The following is a 23,425-nucleotide window of genomic DNA, read 5'->3' as shown; positions in this document are numbered from 1 at the left end:
TGCAGAAAATAATCTTTCCTAATCAGCGTTAGAATTGCTTATCGTGCATGGATTATTTTATATCCAAACTGGACATTTTGGTAAAGCATCTTTAATGGCACGTTTTCCGCGCACCACCACCTTCCCTAGGATATGTTAGGTTCAGACTAAGAGGCATTTTCACTCTACTTCCCTGTAGGCTGGTAGGCTGTGGCTTTTACTAACACTTCTAATGGAGCTAAATGAAACTGAATTGAAAATTTACTTTTGAAATCAATTGATTTTTTTACTTTGGACGGCTCAGACTATCGAAATCTGGCTTAAGGAAGTCCATTAGGAAGCAAACGGCTTCTTGGGAGTGGTTGAGAGGTATATTGCAAAGCCAGGACTTATTTCTCCTTTTCCACCATTGTGGTTTCCCAATGAAAACGGGATATACTTTGTGACAACAGTTGGGCAGGGGATACTCAGGTGGCCTCTGAAAAAAAAATTAAACCTCGCCTTTTATTTTCCGCTGCATTGTAAGAGCGAACAAAGCCTTAAATGGTTCAAGGGATTGGTTTTTATCTTTGCATTTTTTCTTTTTGGCCCAAGATAGATTCATCTCAGCTCTGGATCTGTTTGCGAGTGATTTTTCAGAGTTGTAGCCTCCTCTCACCTTCATTTCTGCTGTTGGTGTTTTTTTTTTGCGGACAAAGGCAGAGCTGTAACTCCCGTGTTAAAAGAAGGCAGTTTTGGAATTATATAGATTATTCTGTCTCCACACCAGTGCTCATCCCAGTTCCTGTGTTGCTCTGTAACACTGGATACAAAAGGAAAGGGACACTCTTCAGCAAATTCTGAGAACTGGGAGGTGTCTCTAAGTCCAGCTCTGGTTTGTGCTCTTGGGGGTCATTTCTGGCAAAGGTTGGAGCCCAAAGTTTGATTGTGCTTTTTGTTTTCAGGGGGATCAACGATGCTACTACAGGTGCTCTGTGGAAAGCTGGGAATTTTCACAGCTATTGGGGGAATCTGAACAGTCTGAAAAGCAGAGTTTGGCCTTTTTGCAGAGCTTTTCTTTGTAGTTTGAATATCCCTGTACAGTCATTTGAACATTACTGCCATGAGAATGACATGTAAATCAGGGAAGAACGGGCAGTTGCTTTGACAAGAAGAGCTTTTGTTTGTTTAAATTCTAGTGAGACTCCCAGCTTTCAAGGACGCAGATTTTTCCATTTGGGAAAATAAATTGCTCTTCGTTCCTTCCTCTGGTCTTTGTATTCAGATCCACTTCTGTCTTTGCAGTGAGCTCAACAGACAATACTGGTGTTTCTTGTGGAATTATAGCCCAGATTTTTAATAATTTTTTAAAAATCTTAGCATATGTTTACTAAAAATGCGTGTTTTGGAAATCTGATATGACTAATGGCCAGTGTCCTTTATGAAACATTTGTCAGGCTCTAAACAAAGGTAACCCAGTCATTTAATGGGTATTTAACAGCACTGCATTTTAAAAACCTGTTAATTGGGAACCATCTTTGACAGCAGTAATTTTTAGGAGTGCTTTGTGTTGCAGTGAAGGTGAGATGCAATAGGAGTGGAGGCCATTTTGCTTGGCGAAATGAAAAGTGGATTTGCTGGGTTATTCAAAAAATTTAAATAATAATTAGTGTTAATCACATATGAGTAGCTTGGTTTGAAGGACCTATCTGCTCAGTGTGGGGTGAATGATGTGAAAGCACCGTTATTAAAGGTATTCACTGGAAGTCGTTCTTAAATCCTTTTCCATATGAAAGAGTAGCGAATACTTATTTCTTAGTATATGTGGTTAAAATATGTATTTCTCACTATATTCCTGAAGACAGCAATAACTGAATACTGCAGATCAATTTCTTTTACTAATACTGCAAAGATTAATTTATGTTTCTTATTGCATATCCAAGGTCTCTACTTTCACGTAGGTCTTCAGATACTGTGAAAGACACTATACAAAATAGTTAGATTTCATTAAAACATAAATACATTTATTAATGCTTTAATCTCAACTAGAGTATAAAAATTAAGATTTGAGTGCCTTGCCAGATATTAATTAAATATAAAACAATGTTATTTCTTTGTGAAGTCTAATATATTTTCAAGAAAGGAATTTGATTGAAGCGTGTCACGTTTTGTGTTGATGATAAATTTCTGGGTAACGATTGCATTCTGCCTGGATTTCTCCATTTCTAGGAGTCTTGCTCTGATTTTTTCACCTGGGGTTGTAATGCTTGGGGAGGAGTAAATTGACTTGTAGGTCAATAAAAGTCAAAGCAGTACAAAGGCTTTTATGCCATGCTGTGTTCTTGTAGGCTTTTAAATCCTGTACATTTTCTATGAACTGCCATAATGTTGTTATTCTTTAAACAGTAGCTAATCACACGGGATTATGTTTTTTTTACAGGATAGTTTTGAATCACTACTTCCATTTAATTTAGATAGCTGAATTTTCTTTAGGAGCATTGTTAAGTTTGCTCATGCATTCTGCACCTCCCTTAGTAATTTTAGTTTATCCACCAGTTCACAGAACAGGGAGCTCCTTGCATGATGGAGACCTTCCTTTGTTTTAATAAAAGCAGTCTTGCTATGGAATCAGTGATTTTCTGAAGCAAGACTTCAGGTCACAGGGAATATATCCACTTTGCTTGGTGAAATGAAATAGCAAGGTTAGGAAATCTTAATAACTGAAGCGGAGGGCTCTGTGGTGCCAGTTGTGCCCTTATATTTCCCCTTTGTCCTTTGAATGGCCTTCTCTCCCCAGCATCTGCCACGTGCCCTCAACCAGCTCAAAGATTTCCATGTTCCAGCTGCTGTACAGATTTGGATCATTTTCCTGCTCGTTCTTCCACCGTTGACCTTTGGACAAGAAGAAGAAATAAAATGTACCCCTGTAACATCAAATGCAGCGCTTGGCTCTAAAGGAGAGGAAAGAAAGTTTCCACGAGGAAGCTGAATCCTCTTTCCAGGTTCTGTTCTGCGATAATTGGCCAGGCCACTGTGGTCATCCAGTCGTAATTGGGTCAAGAGCAGCTGGAGTGCTCGGGCACGTGCTGCCCGCGCCTGTCACTGATGTCACGGTGTTTAATTTTAACAGGCAACATTTGTGCTCTCAAAAATAAGGCTGCTTGAAGAGATCACTGCTCTTCTGGGGTGTCTTGGGGCTCTCAAGAAACCCTTATTGACTGGGAAAGAAAAACCTTGAGTAGTTCTGAAGCTGTGTGGATGCAGACATTGAGAGCCGAGCTTGTTACAAAAATCCCCGACCAACAGGCTGGAGGTGGTAAGAAGAGTTAATAAGGTGTTATCCCATGGCTGAAGGATCCGTTTCCTTTTTGCTCTCTTGCTTTGTGAACTTTCCATCATCCCCTTGGCCTTTACCATCCTGGTTTGCTTTCCCTTCTCAGAAATCAGCGGCTCCTCTGCTGGTGTCCCATATACAGCACATCCCATCACTTCTTTTCTGGCTTCTCTTTGGAAATTTCATTCTTTGTACTTGGGATCAACAATCTTTCTGCAGCTATTGCTTTGCACCTGGTTTTGTCTGAATTAATTTGAGCCTGTGGAGTTACAAAAAAAAAGCCAGTAGCTATCACTATTTTCACTCCAGCAATGATAGTTATTTGCATTCCAGCAGGTTCTTGGTATATGTTTGTGGTTCTGTGTAGATAATTAGTGTATCAACCAAATGGGGGAAATAGAGGACATTTATCTCGGCTTCATAAATGTATGAAGGGTGGCTTTGCTGCTGTGTGTCTGCTGCAGAGCTCTGTCAACTATTGACAAGAGAAAATACAGAAAAAAAACCAGTAGAGACATTACCTACTTGTTTAGTGATAGCTAAATACCCAACTCATGCCCAGTTTCTGCCTGTGTGCAAATACTGCTGCTACAGTAACTTTGCAGTACTATACTATATTAATAAGAAGGATTTGGGGAGCATTTTTTTTCAGAATAGGAGACTCTCTTCAACTTTGATTTGAAAGAACCTATTGTTACCTACAGTTAAATCACTGATCAACTCTTCTGCTTCATGTAATTGTTTGAATATCTCCAGACACCAGTTCCCACATGGTTATTCTCCCAGTATCAGTGGAAGCAATTTGCTTGAGGGGATCTGGGGGGTGCAGATAGAGGTAGCCTGGGAAACATTCAGATGCTGACAGTGCTACTGAAGTCACTTCTGTTTACAATTTGGAGTAAATAAATTATATTACTCTTTTTTTTCCCTTTTACTTCCTTTCCTTTTTTTAGCAGAAGATGTCTTTGGCATGAGAAGAAATGCACTGCTTGCAACGCAGGCTTTCTCTGCAGCCAATCTGAATCCTGGAGTTGCAATCTAAATATTTGTTTGTTGTATTTTACTTGGAGAAGGGCTCTTGGGCTGCCAGTCAGACTCCTGTAGACAGACAGCCGTTCCCTTTTAGCCTTTCCCAAACAAAGGCTTTTGGCTATATTGCAGCATGTTTAATTTACCACCAGTCAGCCCAGGATAATGAACATGACTGTTGATGTAAAGTACCAAATATTTGTTGCAGCACTTGTGTGGTTTTCCTTGGTTGTTATTCACAGTCTGCTGACTCGGGGCTGCCATGGATCCCATTGATGGAGAATATCTGCTGAAATCAGGGATCTGGTGCTGGGTTCCATGGAGATGTTTACACTGGGCTTTCACTCAGAGAATTGCTGTGAAATGGTCAAATGCAACAGTTCCTTGTGGAAATACTAAAATACTGCAAACCCGCAGAGCTGGTTTTCACTTGAGTAAATGCAGGGGAGTTGTGGGAAGAGTTTGGGCTGCAGCATTGGCATAATCCTTGAGATAAGAGTTAAAAATGAGCCTTTGCTCTGATCTGGAGCAGACAGTGCAGGCTCAGTGTTCTCTCCATCAGGGTCTGGGTCTCCTGAGCACATCCCTGTCCCTGCTCAGGTGAGGCCACCTTGGCATGTTTGTGTTCCTGTCCCACTCTGGCTGAGCCGCTGCCTCGGGTTGGGACACCTTTCAAACACCTGTTGGTCCAGCTCTGAACATCTGCCACTTGCTCACTTCATGCACCCTTCAGAGTGTCCTTGTGCGATGGTGGATGATCATCTCTGATGTCTCCAGCATTTTTCCTTGACTCTCACTCTTCTCTTTAGAACTGAATTTGGATTGTGAGGAATTTGGGGCGGGAGGTGTGACTTCACTCTCTCCTTTTATACTTCAGTCAGCCCAGCACTTGAAATACTTAAAGACATTTTTGGAAGGTATACATAATAGTGCACAAATTGTCATCTGCTGATTAAAAATGTTAAGTTAACTTAGGAGACAACAGACATTTTGTGCTGTCTACAGTGTATGTAAAAGAAAAAGCAGTTGCCATAGAAACTAGCTCATCACATAATACGAACTCTGAATCTGAGATGGAGTTCTTTTCAGCAAAATGGACTTTCTGTTTCTATAATATGAAATTGAATATATCTGGTAATTATTATAACATTGCAATCAGTGTTTTTATTTTTTTTTTTCATTTTAAATATTGGCAGCTGAAGGTGGAGTGTATCATTTCACTCGTCTAGGGGCAGGGTGTAGATCGTATGGCAGTAATTTTATTTTATAGAAGCACTCCTTGATTAGGAAGAAGTGATTATTTCCTGCATAGATGTTAATAAACATAGATTAATTTCTCTGAATAGAAGTGAGATCAGTTTTGCTCATCAGTGAGATGTAAAGGATGTTTATGCCAGGTTTTAACACATCCACTAGGTGTGGCTTTGCAGGCAGGGTTTGTGTGTGATGGCTGCAAGGAATGATTTACACTAACAGACAATAAGCTGTGCGTGGTGTGAAACATTTTTCACATTAAAGGTACCCTAAGGAATCGTGAAGTCAGAAATAATCAATTACAAACAGGTGCATGCACAAACAGGTAGTAACTGCAGCATGTGGGGTGGTGTAATGTAATTTCTAAGCAGAGGTAAAAATAATGTGTTAGTCTGCAGAAATGATCGATTTACAATAAAATCTCTTTATTTTGATTTGATGAATCTCTTGATTTGGTTGAAGGAGCTTGTGCTTTCTATGTGAAGATCAGTGTAGAGCAAAGCCAGGCTCTGAATTTGCTTATTGATATTACTTCCAATTGTGTCCAAGTCTTCAAAGTGTAGTTTCTGTGATATTGGATTGTTCCAAATATTACAAATAAATGAATTCAGTAAATGTCTGCTGCACAGAGGAGGGAATGCTTGCTCACAACTTTATGAATGGCTTTTAGTTCTTTTGAAAATTGCTTTTTCTGTTACCTCGTAATGTGTTTCAGAGAGTTGTTGAATAGAAGGAGTTGACTTCTAGTTCATAGAACAAGTGCAGCAATTTGGAAAACAGCAGTGCCATCCACTTCAAACGTTCCCCTGAGTACTGAAGGGACATCCTCTAATGGGAGACCAGCATTCATTCTGGAGTTTTTTCACAGCATCATAGAATAGTTTGGGTTGGAAGGACCTCTGGAGGTCACCGTGCCCAACCTCCTGCTCAAAGCAGGTCTGACTTCAAAACCACATCATGTTGCTCAGAGCCAAGTCCAGCTGAGTTTTGAAGAACCTGCAGTGGTGGAGATTTCACAGCCTTCTTGAGCCAAATGCTCCAGTGCTTTACCAATCCAGTGTGAATTCCCTTTTCCTGGATATGCAGCTGGAACATCTGTTGTTAAAATTTGGATCTCTAGGTTCTTGCCCTTCCTTCAAGAAGAGTCTGCCTCTGTCTTCTCCACAATCCCTTACGCTCAGTTGAAGACAGCAATTTGATTTCTCTTTGGTGTTCAGTTCTGCGGGCTGAATAAACCTGGCTTGGTGAACTTCCTGCAGGCCCTGGTGGTCCATTCCTCAGCTTGCAGTGTTTGAGGTCCCTGTGGATGCACCCTGCTCTCCACACTGACTGCTTACCCAGGAAATGCCATCTGCAGTATGGCACAGTCACTGTGTCCATCATGCAGGGCTTTGCGGCACGTGTTCTGCCGTATCAGCCCATTCTGAACTTTGAGAAGTGCCACTTGTTGGCTGACTCTTGACTCCTCCTGTCCTCCTGTGAGTTCTCTGCTCACTCTGGAGAGAGGCCTCTGCTCACACTCTGCTCATCCCTCCAGTCTGTGTCCCTTCAGTTTGACTGTACAGACCCTGTAAAGTCTGTATCAAAACCTTGCTGAAGACAAATGACACTGACACTTCTCCCTTTCCCTGCAGAAGACAATCACTTTATTCAAGCCTGCCTTGCCCTGGTTTATCCAGCTTGCTGTTCCCAGTGACCCTTTTATGCTTCCTGTGCCTGGAAATTAATTTCATGGAGTTTTACACCATCATTTTTCTAGGGATGGAGGTTAGGGTGTCCTGTCTGTGATTGCCTACTAAGGTGCTATGTATTGCAAATTAAGTAGTTAAATTTCTTAGAGTGTGCTTTTTCTCTCATCCCTTCTCTAAAGAAAGATTATCCAAAATCAATTTAGTCTCTCTTCCTTAGGTCATCAGATGTTAATTCCATTCACTCACTGCCACCATAAATCAAGTTTTGAACAGTAGTCTGGCTGTTAAATGATATATATCTTGATAGGAGAGGTTCTATGATCCGCTCAGCTCCTCAATTCAAAGGTATTTTAAATACCAAGTGAAAGAACGAGACACTGGGCGAGAAATGGTGACAATCTGTAGTTTGGAATGTTAACACCACTTGTTTTGGCAGCAATACTGCTCGTAAAACAATAAGATCCATATGGATGCTAATTTTCCCAATTTTGAGTAATAAATACAACCTCTTTATGGTTTAAGTAATGATATTACTCAATACCACTGCAGGGTCCAGTAGATGGTTTCATGATGAGGTAATAAATAGTGATTTTGGAGAGCTGATTTATTTGTGTTTTTCTTTTATGTGGTTTCTGATGGGGGAAGAAGAAATCTCAGAGCCAGTGCAAAGCCTTGCCTTCTCCTGTAGCTGACATACTTTGGCTGAAGATATGTCAGCTGAGAAATATGAGCCCATCCATACAGCTCTGCACGCTCCCACATTAAAGTATTATAAAGGAACCTTCAAGTGGAAAACCAGTAACAAATTGCAGCTGAGATGCTTATGGCAAATTGCACTGCCCTGCGTGCCCCACCGCTGCTCTGCCTGTTCCTCCACACGCTGCTTTAGCCTGGAAGAAAAATGGGAGCCTCCTCTGGTTCTGCTGTGTTTCACAGACAGGAGCTGCGAGGGGGACGAGCCCCAGGCCCCCAGGGTGGGTTCTCTGCAGGGCTGGGATGATGATGCTGGCACAGACACAGGCTTGAGTGTTTCACCAGTAAAATCTCTGCAGCTGTTTCCCCACTGGTCGAACCCCAGCATCTGTAGCAGCTCCTCCAAGTCTTTGCTGCCTCAGAAGTATGGAATTTGCTGTCCCATCCCATGGAGGGGCAGCCAAATGCTGTGCACTCTTTCAGCCCTGCTCCCAGCCCAGTGCCATGCCCGGTGTGTGCTCCCAGCTGCGGCCCTTCCGAGCTGCTCCAGCCCCTTGCCCATGGACTCCGGGCACACCACACCCCACACAGCGTGGGCTGGGGTTTGTCCCCTGCCAGTTCTGAGCTGGGGGTGACGAGGAGATGCCAGCAAAGGGCTCCTGACTGGCTTCTGTGGGATGTGCGAGCCAGGGAGATGGGGCAGCACAGCGCAGTGCCGGGAGTCTGTTGGACCTGGGTGGTGCAGCCCGTGGGGCACTGGCTGTGTGCTCGGGGACCACTCCCTGTAGGGGCCCAGCTCAGGAGATCCCATTTCCCATCCCCAGCTCTGAACTGCGGGCTCTCAGGCAGGAGCAGCTGCCCTGGCACAGCCCTGCAGAGCCCACTGAACAACCAGCATGGCCTTGGTATCGCTCCACACTTCCATCCTGATTCATTATCTCTTGTCTTTTCTGCTGCCATTTGGTGTTTCTGTTTTCCCTCACACCCAGATAAGAGCAGGGATTTTAGGTTCTGCTTTTGGGGATATTCCAGACAGAGAAAACATCGTGAGTCCTCAGCTGAGGGCTGTGGGCTTGTGCTGGCCTCAGATATTTGAGCTCACAGAACTGTGCATACCTTCTCTGCAATTTTTTTTTCCTTTCAAAAACATTTTTCTTTTTTTTTTTTTCCTAAGAAACAAATTAGAAATAAAATCCATTCTTTTAAAGTACAGTGATTATTTTCAGTATGGAGTCAGACAGCAGAGCTGTTCCTCAGCCAGTCACCTTTGAAGAAATGATTGTCACCTTACCTGAACAAAAACTGTTTCTTCATTTGAATGAGTGGCACAGACTGTGACAGTGATTTAAGGTCTTTAGTGGTGATTTCATGCAAGAAAATATTTTTCACAGTATGACTTGAAAGTAGACTTTTTTCCCCCAATTACTCTACATGTTGGCAGCAAATTAGCTTTGAGGGAATATTGTGCACATCATAGCTCTCTGTTGATGTACTGGGGAGTCATTTTTGGATCTTTCAGCTCAGTCAGACCAATGACTGACGTTGTTCACGTCTTCCCTTTCTGTGGATTTGAAAGACTGCCTTTTGACAGGGAGGGTGAGATGGAAAAAAAGCAGCCAAAGTACAAGAAGTGATTGGCAAAGTGATGATATCATCGAGTGTTCAAAGACTCTGCAAATTGAAGCTTATTACGGTGACATTTTGTCTTCTATTCAGCACTAATTGGAATCATGCCTGGGTGCATGATGTGGAAGGTACTTAATACCTGAGTGTTTATCATGACAAAATGACAGGAATCCATGTCAGGGATGCTGTAGATTTCTGTTTCATGGAGAAAACAATATATTTCAAACTGCAATTACATATCTCAGCGTCATTTGTATTCATGTGTGTGAAAGTCCTGCTAAAATAACACAAATAAGAAAACTTTACTTTTGACCCCTCACATATCAGCCTGATCATGAATATTCCATTTTCGGGTTTTAGAGTTGTTCTTCAGAGTTCGTAAAATCATCACTAAGGTAGTTTAAAGGGAAAAAAAAGGTTAAAAAAAGGGACAAAACCCTCTGACACAGTGTTTTCACTTGAAACAGATCTGAAAATCCCATGAAAAGTAAACTCCATCTTCCACACAGGTGATAAAATTCTTCTAAAGTTGCCTCTGACAGCTTAAGTTCTGTTGTAGACTGTGCTTTCTGCTGTATTGGCATCTGTAAAATGAATTTAGAAAAGAGAAACAGAGGAGAAAGTGATTTTTGGAAAGACAGCTGCTGCAAACACAGAGCACACTGTACATTTGAAGGAAGCTGCATGTTCTCCTGCTGTATTTGGTGTCCTTAGGGATTTCTGGGTTGGAGGGCACCTGTGTCCTGGCTGGGGTAGCAGCAGGAGCAGTGTGTTACTCTGCATCTTCATCTTGGACCTTATGAAATTCAGATCTTCAATTAAACCTGTAGTTTAGTATAAAATTAATATTTATTCAGCAGCTGATGAAAACAATAAGCTGGTAGATGACATTGTTACCTGAAGTGCTTTTTTTAAGGGAGTAGGGATTGGTAATTGCAGGGTAATATGTTTTTTAAAAACCCAAACAAAACAGAAACAAGCAAAAAGCCCACAAACAAACAAAAGGAAAAATGCCACCCCAAACACAAATCAATGGAGTGTGGATGCTCACAGGAATTACTGGTCATTAAGTGACTGATCCAGCTGCCTGTGTGTCCCTGTGAACTCCAGCAGTCCTGTAACTAATGAGATGTTGACAAGCAGTAGTTTAGGGGCTGCTGGTAATTATTTGTATTGCTGGAATCCTCTCGGGGGTCTGAGTCTATGTTGTGTTAGTGAAAACATGGAACAACAGACAGTTCCTGTCCCTGAGAGCTGATACCATAATTGTGCTTGTGGGATGCTGCAAGTGGGGGCAGCAGAAGGTTGGGGACCTGAGATAAATAGGGTTTATCAGTTGGTTTCTCTGTAGGTTGGAGCAGGGAAGCAGAAGACACAGCACACGAGCTGCCTCCTTTGAGTGCCTCTAATAACACCAAAAAATGCCCTTGTATGATTTGTCTGTGGCTCTAAGAGACAGCTGAAGAGTGCTGGCCCCTTGCCATGTCTGCAGTGGCTGCTGCTGTCAGAGGTTCTTGTGTCACTGGAAGGAAAAGCAGAAGTGTTTGACTGAGGTGGGAGATGAGCACATGAAGAACATTTTTGTCTGTTCAAAGTTTGGGAACCCCTGCAATGATTGCCATGTTTACAGACATGCTGGTTGTTCAGCATACTCAAGTTTGATAATAACTGACTGGAAGCTTTCTGAAGCTGTGTATTGCATGGATTTCCTCATGGGAAAGCAAATTTAAAGAATAATTTGTTATTGTTCCTTATATCTGTTGGACGCTGTTGTTGGGGAGTGGAGGGAATAGGACCCAAGCTGTCAATATACCATTGGTAATGTTAGACAGAAAATATTATTTTTTTCCTGCTAAAATCAATTTGGGATAAGTGAGGGAGTGTGTTTGTGTATATATGTGTGTCTGAGTGTGTGTATATGTATTATTGCCCTCTAATGGATAGAGTCTGAATGGCTCAGCTTTGTCTGCTTATATGGGACTTGTAGCAAAACATTATTTTCAGGATGACTGATATTTCCCATTTTAGAAGAACTTTATGATGTTTATTCAGAATTCTGATGCATCTTTTGTAAGTAACGTTCCTTTAGTTTGTGTAATTAATTTGGAATTCTGTAGAAAGTCCCACAGCTTAGAGAAGTGTCTGTTCTTTGTTCTCTGAAGGTTTATTTCAGCTCAGCCATAACTACTTGAAATTCAACATTTTATTCTGCTATTTTTACCACAGGGCAAACATAATAACTGAATTTTGAACAGATTTCATTTTGAACAGCAATGACATCAAGGGCCTTTTGGATGTGTAGATCTTGCTCCTTTTCCTTTCTTCCATCCAGAGATTGTCCCTGTCCCAACACCCCTGCTGAGCACCCCGGGTATCCAGGACCTGCCCAACTCCTGAGATGGGGATGGAAGAGGGAATGAGCTCTGCTCTGGTTGATGGGTGTTCCCAGGGGCTGCTCCACCCCATCCTGCTGAGCAGCTTCCTGCCTGCTCCCACGTGTCGTTTGTTTTCTAGGAAAAGTGGCAAAAGTGTGCAATGTAGCATTAATTCAGACTGAGTTTTCAAATCTACATGAGATTCATGATAAAGCCAAGTGGTCTAATGATGTGTGGTAGGGTTTGTTTTGCTTTTTAAATGAAACTGTCTTTGAAGGGAACTGTGGAATGACTCAAGGAGGAAGGCTGCAGGTTAGCTGGGAATGGGAATTTAATTGTCTGTACTGAGAGTTGTCCAATTCTCCATGTTCTCTATAAAGTGGAATCCTAACTCTGCCATGTTTCTTCCAAGCAGAGCTCTATTTCCATTCAATAAATACATGTGGGGGAATTCCATTTCAGAATTATGTTTTTTCTCTCTGCAGCCATGTTCTTTTCCTTTTCAAACTTTACAGTGCTTGCTTTTGCAGCAGGATAACTGTGCATTGTTTGGGACACATGGCAGAGCAGCCCTGGCTCATGGCTTCCTTCACCTCCCGCTACAGAACCACGGAGCAGTGAGTGTCCAGAGCCACCTCCCTCCCCTCCAGGAGGCTCCTGAGGGGGGTGATACACAGACATTCCTGATGGATATGGATTGCAACAAGCCAAATATTCCTACTCATGAAATCCTGTCAATAATCAGGGCTGTCAATAATCAGGGCAGAACAGCAGCTCATTTCACAAAGCTCTGCTACAGCACCTCCAATCTCTGCACGCTTTCAGCTGAGTCCCTCACATTTCATTTATGATCCAATTACAAGCTGAATGTAGGCTGGAAGAGCAGAAGGAGCAGCACATTAATCAAATTCCCTTGTAATGACTGTGTTCTCATGTGGGTGATGCTCTGAGGTGTGGTACAAGGTAGGGCTCACAGTGCTGGCTTTTCCTGTCCCTGCCCAGGGCTGGGCTGTCCCTGGGCTGTACCTGCTCAGCTTGGCAGGCATCCACAAAAGGCTATTGTAGTGATGGGAGAGCATTTTCCTGCCAGCAAAAGAAATTGTGCCCGTGTTTCAGGCTACTACATTTTCCATTTGTGGAGAAAATAGAAAAAATTTGCATATGTTAAGAGATAGAGGAAGGATGTTGCAGGAGCATCTTCTCAGCCCAAGATGGGGATTTTATCTGCATTTCTAAATATTGGTGTTTTTCTTCTGAACATGATGTTTCCTAGCAATATGCTTTTTCCCTTGGAAAAGTTATTTTCCACTTACAATACATTGGCAGCCATTGTTTGTATTGTTCAGGATCAACCCTAGGATTTTTCTAAATGTTATTTTGATTTGATGACTTTGTTCATCAGTGAATTATGAAAGCTCTGATTGTTTAGGGCACAAGAAGGGCACAATGCATTACTGGGTCACATGCTCACTTAATGCATGCACATTGTGGTGGCAGCAGTAATAGCTCCATTAAAGAACAAAAGGTAGCAACACATCGAAGCTCTGGATCTGGCCAATCCCCTCAAATTACCATAAATATTTGAGCAATCTGAATAGTTTCAGAGTCTGTAGTAAAGCTTTCCTGTTTTTATCTGGCACTGAAGGAATGTGGAATAAAGTGTTCATTTAACAAAGTATAAAAATATGTGTGCTATGCAGTTATAATCATGTGTCATTAATCAGAAAATACTGCAGAAACTCTGACAAATTAAAAACACAAGGATGTGTCTGCAAGGGCTTTTTCAGTCATTAAAAAGCTGCTTCACCTCTCAGGCAAACTATTTAATGGCAACTCCTTGCTCAGTGTACTGACATCTTCAAAGGCTCTGACATCTGTCGGCCTTTGAACTACCATTAAAAAATATTATCCCATTTCCATTCTTTTATGCCCATTTTTTTAATTATAGTCCTTCTTTCAAGTTAGGAACATGGTTGGTTTAAATGATGCTGTCCTTTCGTTTTCAGCCACCCAGCTGCGGTTTGAATAAATTGATGTAGAATCAAAGGCGGGACTTTAAAGGGAAAAGGTTTGATGGACTTGGACTCCGAACCAGATGAGGTTTTATGATGAAAAGGGTTTAATCCCAGCACAGGCATCGCTTCTATCAGTCGAGCAGTACAAAGCGATTCATATATATAGGTTCACGAGAAATGATCTATTTTTTTTTTTTTTTTAAACAGCACAGATCTCTTCAGGACTTGCAAATGTGGCATTAGCTAATATTCAGAGAGCTGATTTCCTTTCATCCAGCAGAAGCTTATGATTATAGTACAGTTCTCGAATTGGAAATGAGAGCTGCAACACAGATTTAAAGCTCTGCTGTCTGATTTGTATTCAATATACATGTCACTGCGGGACAAGGCAGTCTAGGCCGAGCTGGTTCAATGAAGGGAAAAACAGTTTCAGCATCAGAAATTCTGGGGGGGTGGGTGGGAAAGGTACCAATTAATTCGTACCTGCTCTACCTGAGTATTGGGTGGGATACTTAGTGGATTACTCTCAGTGCTGAAGCTGTGCAAACAAACCCTTGTGATAAGGTTTCTTTGGCGTCTCTGGCATCAGAGGCTACGAGGGAATATGCAGGATTTATCACTAATGGCTCCTAAAGCAGCCATTTATATGGAAGGCAATGTTTGTTTTTCTGTGCCTGAGTTTCAAGGAGGTTTAGCAGAGACAGCCCTGCTATTCCTTTATAGCCATAGCCTTCATTAATGTGGTAATTAGGCCTGTGTGTGGGGAAAGCCAAAATCTCTGTCTCACAAGTGCATCAGAAGCCATTTGTCAAAACTGCCACCTCAAGGTATCCAAGAAACAATCTCTCTACTAGTTCCCTGATCTTTGTCTTAGTAAAAATGTGCTACAAAATCATTTATTTTCACAGAGTAAGATTGTGCCCTTCACAGCAGTGATGCTTTCCAGAGAAGGAAAGCAGCAGGTTTCAAAAGTCTGCAAATTCTGTCCCCTTAGAAGGCTGATGTACAGAAAGGAGAGTCAACGGTTTCTCCTTCAAACCCTTCCCACAGCTGTTGCTCCCTGCCAGAATATTCAGTTTAGGAGTAGGACATTTTTCCTGACTTCTTAGTGCAATTTTCAGGCAGTGTTTTGTTTTGGTTTTTTTTTTTTGGTTTGGGTTTGTTTTTTTTGTTTTGTTTTGGTTTTTTGTTTTTGTTTTTGAGACAGTAGTAAATATAAACATGGGCCTTTATAAATGGGTTATTTCATTTGACTGCTATTTCACAGTCTACATGTTTAGTATGTATTTAGATTTTTATATTTAAACTGTGTATTAATATTTATTCAGAGTACAGTAGATCCAAAACAGTTGCATAAATAAATCCAAAGAAATTCTTGCCCCAGGATGCAGTGGCCTATTTGTCATTCAGAAAATGAAGTGGCATCAACTGAATTCAAGGACAAACTGAGAAGGATGAAAAGGACAGAGATCAACAGAAAGGTGCCAGAGGAAGTTATTGAGCCAAAAACCCTCTCAATTTCAAGAGAATAAATGTTAGGCACAGTTTTCATTTATTTTGAACAGATCATCCTGGGACTGATGTCACCTTTCTGAGCTGGTAGCTATGGAGCAGGAGGTTTCCAAAAGGTCTCTGGACTCAGGAGAGCCACTGTGGAGGTGGTGGGAATTGTGCAACCAGCACTCGAGGGTGAAGATGCAGAGAGGGAGACTTGAACCAGCATCAGCTGGGTGTGTGTGGCAGCAGGACCATCACCTGATGCCCTCAATGCCAGCCTAACGCCTGAGTTGCTTAAAGACCACCTTCTCTAGGATTTTCCTCCTGAGGTGGAGATCACACATTTGTGTGTCCTATATCAGGATTGTCTCCAGACGTAGACTACCACAATGTGCTTCTTCCCATGAGAAGTTGATTTGAAAAGGAGAAAACCAAAAGCTGGACCTGTGTGTGTAATTGTTCATCTGATTTGTGTAAGCAGCTAACGTGAGGATGAGAATTTACCACAACTGACTAACGGGAATGCTGCAGCTGTTGTTGCTGCCGTGCAGAAATGAGGGATCCATACAGTCAGAAGCTGATTATTTCTTTCAAATCTAAGCCTGTGAGTGATACAAGTTTTATTTCTGGAGCTGTTGCATTTCAGGATTCCTGCCCACGCATAATGCCAGTCATGAGGCTGAGAACAAGGACTTCATGTTTGGTTAAAGACTGTCACCTTTGCTGTAGCAGTGTGACATCAGAAATGAGAGAGGTTCCTGCTGCTTGGCATCCTTAACAGAGCAGAACCGGGCAGGTGGTGCTTTGAAATCCTCTGTTGTTGGCCCAGAGAATGACAGCATTGGGTTCCTTAGTTGGCTTCCTGTGATTATACTGGAGTTTTGAAAACTTTCTCTTGTTCACCTCAGTAAGAGTGAGGGCAGGGCTTGGACAGAGGTGTGAGCTGGGGGCGTTCCTCAGGTACCTGTGGAGATGCTCCTGGCAGAGGCCTGAATGGGAGCTGCCGTCCAAAGTGGGCTTTTCTACAAGTATGAACTTCAGAAATTAAAGATGGCAGATATTTGATGCATGGACAGTTGATTATTGAGGCTTTTTATCTGCATCTTGTCTTTGGTTTGTCCTGGCAGGTTTTGTGTCTTATGCTATTTCTGTTAAAGTCATCGTAAAACCCTTACGGGATGTGTGAGGTAAAACTTGGGAATATTCAAAAGTTGTGTGTTTTGAGCAACAAATGCATCCAAAATAAAAGTATGTGATGCTTTTCTAGATGTTTTTTTTTGTAATGGGGTTGTTTTGATTCTTTTATTTACAGTCAAATATTTTCTATAGTTGACAGGCAAAGACATTCTGATAGACAATTCAGCATGTTCCTCTTCTGGAGACAAATTGGGAATTACAATACATTTAATTTTGCTGCCTCATAGAGATGAATGTCTGTAGTAATCCTTAAATCTGCAATACATCGTGTCTGCATTTAAATTGGAATTACACATTATTCCGGAAGTGTTAATGCTTTTAAATTTAATGTGTGGAAAATTTAAATGCAAATGTTTTTTAAAAGCTTTGACTTAGGGGATGCTGGACACAAAATGGTGTGGGATTGACAGGTGATTCTTCCCAGTCCACTGCAGAGATCTTTAGGCTCCATTTCTGGATTCCCTTGCAGGAAATTCCTATCCTTCCTTAAATATCAGTAGCTTTTCTTCACTTTCAGAACAGGCTTTACTCTGATGTTATTTCAGAACTGAACATATCTGTAACATCCATCTGAGAGGAGTATTTGCCTTTCACATCCTGAAATGCAGAAATTAAAGCTTTAGAGTTTTTCATAAAGGAAAACAGGGAAGATGTTTGGTGTCATTTTCATCAATCATCATTTAGGGATGGATTGTTGTGATTTGTAGAATGCAGAAAACCTGGTTTTACATGTAGATTTTCATTTCTTTTTTTAGCCACTTTTCATTTTATCTATGGTTTGCTCTCACAAGTTATTTTAGGGGATCACTGCATTAAATAGGTATTTATGGGTGATTTATTTTCTTATCTCCATCATATTTAAGTTCCATTAATGCAGTTATGTAGGTTGTTATGTGCCCATTTGAGTGTCTCCATTATAATTCTGGGTAGAAAGACAGAAGGAAATGAGTCCTTTCCTGGCAGGTCCCTTAGCAGTTTTATTAGAATCATTTTGTTTGTACAAGGAAGAATACAAAGGTAAACATTCCTTTCATCAGATAAAAGCAGAGGAGAAAGAAGGTGGAATTTTTAATTTTTGTCTCACTAGTCTGTTTCAAAGCAAATTCAGTAAATCAGGGAAGGAGGAACTGCTCTGGATCAGTCTCCAAGGCAAGAGGGCCAAGTCTGTTACAGGTCTTAGAACAGTGAAATGGAAAATGTATTTACATTTATCTCACTTTCAGCTCGGTGAGTAATCCTTTGGCTCACCAGTTCTCTGCATTGTTTTGTTACACGTGTAAGCTCAAGGTTCTCCCCTTCAACTAAAACTCATTTTGTTGGGAAGGCAGTGACAATAACCAACCTAGATGAAGTTCTGCTTTCCAGCTGCTGTTAACTAAATTGGAATCAAATGTACTTATGTAAATTAAGAAATGGAAATAAGCTCCGTTAATTTTAAGCTCTTTGTGGAGATGTTCAAATGGATGTCTGATTTTCTTTCTTCCCCCCTCTCTCGTTTTTAAGCCCAGTTTGTAGCTTAAGTGCCATTTACATTAACTGGGATTTAGGCAGCTGACTGGCTTCTGTAAAAGTCCAGATCTACTTCAGTGCACTTCTTTTGGGAAAAAAAATCATCAAAATTTGTGTTTTACTTAATGCCATGTCACAGCAGACCTCAAAAATGTGCTGCCCCTTTCTAAGATGTAGAAACCAGAGTGAGGCTGATATTTTGAGTGTGACTTTTCCCTGCTGGCTTTTTGATACCTGTGTGTTGTTTGTTTCTTTTCAGCCTTCATAAATACCTGGCCGTGTCAGTGAACAGTTTGGGGGTTAAATTACCTGTTAATTGTTGCCTGAGTGTGTTTATTTATAGGAACGGCACAGGCAGATTAGTTTTTCCTTAATTTTGTTGGAAGTGGAGCTGAGCAGAAGGTAACTGCTGCTCTTAGTCAGTCAACACTTCCACTGTGTTTCAGGAAATTCTAAGCAGGGTTAGACAAAAGCAAAATCTCTTCTTGAAGGGTGCTGGCCCTTCCTTGGGATGATGTTCAGTGCAGGAATTGTGGTGAGGGGGATGTTGGCCATGGTTTGGATGCCAGAGGTGGGTGGTGTTTCCCTCCAGCAGCACTGTACAGGTAGGGTGGTGTTATACCAGTCCCCACACCAAAGTGAGACCCTGGTAGATACAAGATAAGCAGGGTTAGTAGGAATAAACTTTTATCAGATTCATAAATGTTAGAGGCATTTTTCAGACAATGCACAGTGCTGGAGTAGCCCACGAATCTTACCAAGGAGGTTTGACCTTTAAAAGCAGCTTAATGCTGTTAAAATTAATGAAATGAATATGTAATTAGCAGCTCAGCACCTCCCTTTACAAATCCCAGGGGGTATTTTCAAGAGAGGTGTCAGAAGTGCATGTGCAAAGGTGAGAGGAGTTGAGGTTTTGTGGGGATGGAGTTGATAGAACCTTTGCATAAATCCTGAATGTGGGGATTGAGATCTGACCCTGCTGAACTGCACATTTCACCCTTAGTGTCACCTGCACTGCTCTTACTGAGGTTTTTTCCACTGGATATTCATCCATCAGAGCCTGAGTAGCTTCCCCTTCTCTTGTGCTGTGCAGGTGCAGATCAGTGAGTGCAGCTTTGGTTTGTGTCTGTTCTCCTCCAAGACCCAAACTTGATAATATCCAACCTGATACATAAACTGAGGACATTTCACTTATGAATGTATTAATAACTTCACCACATCACTGCAGTGTAGTCACATAGAGGATATATACAGAGAAATATATAAATAGGATGCAGATGGCTCCTTTTTAAGAAGTTCTGCAATAGAACCAACATTCTGGAGAGAATTTTTTCCCCTCAAGAACAAGAACCCTTCAGTGTGCACAAAATACTATATAAGCATACAATAAAATGCATCACTGAGTATTGAAGCTGATATTTGAGTGTTTCCAGGAAGTCTTAGACCACTGTCCAGGACTATTTATAATGGTGGGGGTGCTAATTTCCATCATTTCCCCTGGAAGGGCTTGCACAGCCCCATGCTCTTGGAATGATCAATGCTCTTAGGAACTCAGCCCAACCTGCTGGTCTCTGAACTGTTGTTCATTTTCACTTCATTTCACACCATTTCTTTTATCTGCTCCCTTAAATGCCACATTTATGGGTCTGTGTGTTCTTACCCAAAAGGCATTTAAACTTGACAGTGTAATAGATTGTGCTATGAAAGCTAAATAGCTGTTTATTACTTATCCCTGCTAATTTGTGCTCTGCCACATCATTACCCATGTGATAATGTGCCACTGGTTTTCTTTGCAAATGAAATCTCATATTTTAAAGTATTCATAATATTGACAAATTGCTGATTTTAGGAGTCACGAGAGAAAAAGGCTAATAAATTCTTTCCATGTTTTAATTGAAATTGCCATGGTATAGAAATAATTTTTAATATAGTTGTTTAAATGGACATGATTGAGTTCATACAATACAAAGGAGCCACAAATAGCTCCAGCTGGCTGGACTGGCCAGTTGGAATTCCTTTGACATGGAGAAAAGCAGGTATAGTGGGACCAGTGAGTCAGACTCAGTAGGATGATTTGTGGACAGAAAGATCAGAAAGATTAGGACTGTGCCTGGCCCTTTCTTGGCAGTGTCCAGAGGGTAAAAATCATGAGAATAGTTCCTGCAAACCAGAACAAGATCAGTTAAGAGAAGGATTGTTGTCCCTCGCAGAGGCTGCAGTAGAAAAACTCATTAATATAAACCAATTTTGTTCTAAACACAAAATCAAAATGATACACATTTGAAGTTTTTACAGCTACACTTTTTTCTAAGCTTAGAGCTGCAAATATTTGTTTATTTTTCAGATTTCTTTTATGTTAAATGCATTGGTTGTTTTGTGATGGTAGAGAAACTTGTATGATGTTCCCCAGCATTTGATAAAGCATTGTTTGCTCACAAGAAAGCTGAAGTCGTTCAGATTCCCACTTTGTACAGATAATCCCCTTTACAGGAAATGTTTTACAGTAACTGTGCCACCAGTCACTGCATGGCTGGGACAGGACATTTCATGCCCCTCTTCTGGGACACTGCCCTGCTCATGGGTAAAAAGGGAGTCGTTGTCACCACTGAATCACTGGGTGTTCCTACTTTGTTCCTTATTTTCAGAGTGAGATTCGTTTTTATTGCAGACTGCTTTTCCCTTGCCTGGACTGATCTCCTTTCAAAAATAATCCAGTGCCCAATAACAAATGTTATGGATGCCTCATCCATCGCTGTCACACCACGGCAGCGTAGCAAGGCACAGAGACAAATGTCCCTTTCAGAAGGGCCCAGCTGATGTTCCCCAGCACACACTGCTCATTTCACTGTTCCTTCCTAAGGAGGAAATGCTGAGAAGGTCTTGGCACGCAGAGGCAGAAGCTGCTTATCTGTGGTCAGATAGGGCTGTGACTTACAGGCTGATATTTGAGGTTGTTATCCTAGAGAGGATCTTTGGGATCATCCAGCCTAGTCCATGCTACTGCTCAGTGGTTCAGGGGTTTGTTGTAGGTTTTTTAAAACGTTGCATGCCAGCAAAATTAAACAGCAAAGTGAGCCCTGTGCAGTCATCTCTGACTGGAGCCAAGTTAACCCAGCGCAGAAAACTTCTGAAACTCAGTTTGAAGAGCTGTCAGGAGCCCCTTGAGAAGGGCAGGGGCGTTTAACAGGGATGCTCTGTTCCAGCAGCCCGAGTGCTCCCAGCAAGGCAGGGCAGTGAGGTTACTGCAGCTTCATCTGCTGGCAGATCTTAGTCACTTACTGTAAATCTGCTGCAGCAGCACCTCAGCGCCTCTACATCTGCACCACAGGGAATAAATTAGGAGTGCATTTCATCTCAACTCTCCTCTGCCTTGTTTTTGTGACTTTCAAACGCCCTGGCCACTGGAGCTGAGCATGGTGCTGGGTGGATGTGGTTTGGTGTGTAATGCACGGGGAGGAGGGAGACAGCCTGCGAGCTCCGTGCGCTCATCCCCGTCAGGGTGGAGATGCTGTCATGCTCCAGCCTCTTCCTCAGAAACTGATCCAAGGAAATGCTTCATGGGGGTGAAGCAGCAGCTCCTGGAAAATAAAGGGAATTTGTGTTATTATTGTTTTTAATTAGGCCGTAGTCATTCGGTCCATTTCTCATCCCTGTTGCCTGTAAGTGGAACAGAGTTTCAGACATCAGCAACAGATTTTAATTTAAACTTTTTGCCAACTTTATATTTTCTTATGCAATTTACTTTTTAAAATTAAGAGCACATGTTTTCCTTCCAAATAACACGCAGTACATTTATTGGCATTTTAAATAGGCCAAAGTGAGTGACCAACGTTCTTCTTTTTCTTTCAAGTCTATTTTTTCCCTGCAGGCAAATTGCTGTGGGCTTATGACCCACCCTTTTTATGACACTATTTCAGCACAGATATTCTTAGTTAGAATTCTTAAGTTATTTCTTTGAAACAGAAATAGAAATCACCACCTTGGCCAGCAGTTTCTTCATCTAAGGGACACACAAATATGTCACATAAACCTTTATGAAATCCCTGTCGCACAGTTTATGTATTTTTGTTCCGTTGGGAAGCTGTGTAAGCTGGTGTTGTCTTTCTATTTGTTGTCCTGTATGTGGATTAATGGTCATTTGACAAAATGCTTCCTTGTCTGGGGCATGTTCCTGTGGCATGTCCATCCTGGGAATTGCTACAAACTTCTGCATCCTTTCTAAAATAGATACAGATCTCTCTTATTGCATGTGCTCATACCCACACCACTGAAATAGAGACTGCAGCACTTTGATCCAGAAAAGGCAGCAAGTGGCAGTAACATTTTGGCTCTATTGCGTACTGTCAGCCCTTATTTCTTATATTTAATCCTCGTTTAGCACAATAATAATTTGTTTAGATGGGGTGTTTAAGGTGAGTTTTTCTAACAGCAGCTCTTGGACTCAAGCAGTTGTTTGGACCATACAAACCATTTGGTTCCCAAACAGATTTGGGCAGCCAGAGGAGAATTTGAGAAACCAAGACTGAGAAACCAAGACTCAGTGTTACAAAGAAACCATCCTGCCTTTGGATCTCGAGCCTGAGAAGTGAGATTTTGTAACTGCAGCTTTTATTTTCCCACAGAATCATTAAGAAAAGACAGTTGCTCATAAGTTTTGTATTTCATGGATTTTTCGCAACAGAGAATTAAGTCATCTTGGGTTTTTTGGTTCTTTTTTTTATTCCTTAATTTGTCTACATTTAAGTCTAATATTAGTTTATTAAACCTGGCATGTGGAATAGCAGAGCCTTAGTGCTGGAAAGTTTGGGATTCATTTCCTGCAGCAGTGGGGACATATCCGTGTCACACAAAGTTGTCTCAGGCGCTGAGTTGGGCGTAAGCTGCTTCTGCCACTGACTTTGTTTATGGGAAAAACTAATCTGCCTGTGAGAACTGGACTTATTTGAAAGTAATTGACAGGAACTGTGTCTGTGATCCCCAGTATAAGCTTTTTCCAGTCACTTTGGAGAGATTAGATGTCTCTTAACATCATCTTGCTCGCAGAGAAGTTGCTCCAAAGGGACTCCTTTAATCATATTAGTTTCGCTGCCATCACCCCGTCTTCAGAGTCTTTCTTCTTCCCTAATAGAACCAAATCTGCTTTTGCCATCTATTAGGTCCAACATTAATGCTCTTTTGCATATTAATTACAGTTGCTTTACCTATAACATTCAGCTCACTCTCAGCTGTCCCCAGTTTTGGCTCTGG

At 41.6% G+C, this 23,425-nt stretch overlaps 1 protein-coding gene across 1 annotated transcript in view; it reads left to right on the top strand.

The window, feature by feature from the left end:
• The window catches only part of CEP112 (centrosomal protein 112), a 159,058-nt gene that overhangs the window by 72,256 nt on the left and 63,377 nt on the right, over window positions 1-23,425 (top strand). The window lies entirely within an intron of this gene.

Source organism: Anomalospiza imberbis, chromosome 19 (assembly GCF_031753505.1).
Source record: "Anomalospiza imberbis isolate Cuckoo-Finch-1a 21T00152 chromosome 19, ASM3175350v1, whole genome shotgun sequence".
Lineage (NCBI taxonomy): Eukaryota > Metazoa > Chordata > Aves > Passeriformes > Viduidae > Anomalospiza > Anomalospiza imberbis.
This window is presented reverse-complemented; position numbering and strand designations above follow the sequence as displayed.